This window comes from Sinocyclocheilus rhinocerous, unplaced genomic scaffold, assembly GCF_001515625.1.
Source record: "Sinocyclocheilus rhinocerous isolate Xijiao unplaced genomic scaffold, SAMN03320098_v1.1 scaffold1294, whole genome shotgun sequence".
In the NCBI taxonomy this organism is placed as follows: Eukaryota; Metazoa; Chordata; class Actinopteri; order Cypriniformes; family Cyprinidae; genus Sinocyclocheilus; species Sinocyclocheilus rhinocerous.
Genome location: NW_015656157.1, coordinates 69,371 through 71,160, shown reverse-complemented (window position 1 = coordinate 71,160; position 1,790 = coordinate 69,371). Strand labels below are relative to the sequence as shown.

General features: G+C 42.4%; 1 protein-coding gene across 3 annotated transcripts in view; it reads right to left on the bottom strand.

Annotated features, from left to right (window-relative positions):
- Positions 1-1,790, bottom strand: part of LOC107719540 (serine/threonine-protein kinase Nek7) — a 60,105-nt gene that overhangs the window by 3,879 nt on the left and 54,436 nt on the right. The window lies entirely within an intron of this gene.

Sequence of the window (1,790 nt, the reverse complement as noted above, 5' to 3'; positions counted from 1 at the left end):
GCAAGAAGCCCTCTGGCCCTGCGAATGTTTGTTAATTCTCCGCTACAAACATTCTAGACCAAAAAAACAAAACAAAAAAAGTCAGGTCAGGGACGCGATTGAGAGTCGTGATGCTGCACTGAGAAATAAACTGAGCCCAGACAAGCAGCAGCAGCAGCAAAATTAAAAGTGGGGGGAAAGGGGAAAAAAAAGCGGAAGGAAAGAAAATGCCCCTGTGTCGGATCACCATGGCAACCGCCTCTCTTGCCGGGGCCTGGCTGCTGTTGCATGGCGCGGCGTCTCCTAATCAGCCCGGCATGTGAAATGCAAATGCAGACAGTCTGAGAATTAGTGGAGAAGAAATGGGGGGGGGAGTGGGGGCGAGTAAGAATGCAGCTATGTAAAATATTCATGCTTTTGCACGAGAAAAATGCGGGGGGTTCGATGGTCGCAGTTTTTCCCCCCCCGTTTTAAGGGGGGCTGTCTGTCAGGTGAGATACAAGGAGATGGTAAATGACACACCAAAGATGAACGGCTGACACTTTTTTGCCTTTCACCTTCAGGAGCATTGTTTACATGTAGACAGGGAGGGAGGCAGGCCTTCCTGCAGCACTGCAAAAGCTGAAGGAAGTGCTGAATGGAGGATGAGTCGTGCCGGGCTTGTAAATAATAATAATGGCAGCTTTGGTCGGACGTGCCAGATCTATCGGAGGACTTCGAGGGTACTTCGATGGCTGACATCAAAGAGTGACAGCATGTTACATGGAAAGACCGGCTTTCCATGCTTGAAATTCGCAAGCTGGTTTGCTGATGGTCTACTTGATGGACTACTATGAACTTGCTGTTCACAAGCATGAGAACTACAAATAAGACACTCTAATTAGATTTTTTTTAAAAATCGTCATCATTTACTCATCCTCTTGTTGTTCCAAACATGTTTGAATTAAAAAAAAAAAAACTTCTCAGTGTTTTTTTGTACATACAATGAAAGTCAATGTCCAAAGTCGTTGTTTGGACCCCACTGACTTATTATGTAGGGACAAAAACAGTTGGAATGTTCTTCTAAATATCTTGTCATAAGGGTGAGTAAATAATGACAGGATTGACATTTTGAATTGAACTAGCCTGTTAAAGGACAACCACAGAATGGACGCTCTATGTGATATATTCACAAATATTAAGGTGAGGTCACATTTTGGCGAAATTTCGAACAACGAACAAACAACTTGAACTCGCTGCGAAATCTGCATTCCTAATTGCATGGATTCTTATTGCTATGACTGGATTTTGTCTGTGAAAACTCAAACAATGTTAAAGGGGTCATATGATGCAATTTCAAGTTTTCCTTTCTCTTTGGAGTGTTACAAGCTCTTGGTGCATAAAGAAGATCTGTAAAGTTGCAAAGACTAAAGTCTCAAATCCAAAGAGATATTCTTTATAAAAGTTAAGAGTCAGCCACACCTACCTAAAATGGCTCGTTCTAACACACCCCCACATGTCTACGTCACTATGTGGAAATATTAGCATAATGCCGCCCAAATGTGCACGCAAAGAAAGAAGGCGTGGTTTCAGGAACAGCAGTAGTGTTGATGCAGCCATGTCAGGGAGACGCTGTGTTTCAGTGCGAAAGCAAAAGCACTTTACTTGGCCTTCCGGAAGTAGATGCAATTAGGAATCATTGGTTAAGATTTATTTACAACAGAACAAGCACAACCCAGATGTTCGAATTTGTGGACGACAGTTTTTTGAACCTAGAAGAGTACAAGGCTGGCTGTACAAAAGGCTATTTCTAAAAAATAAAAAATAAAAAA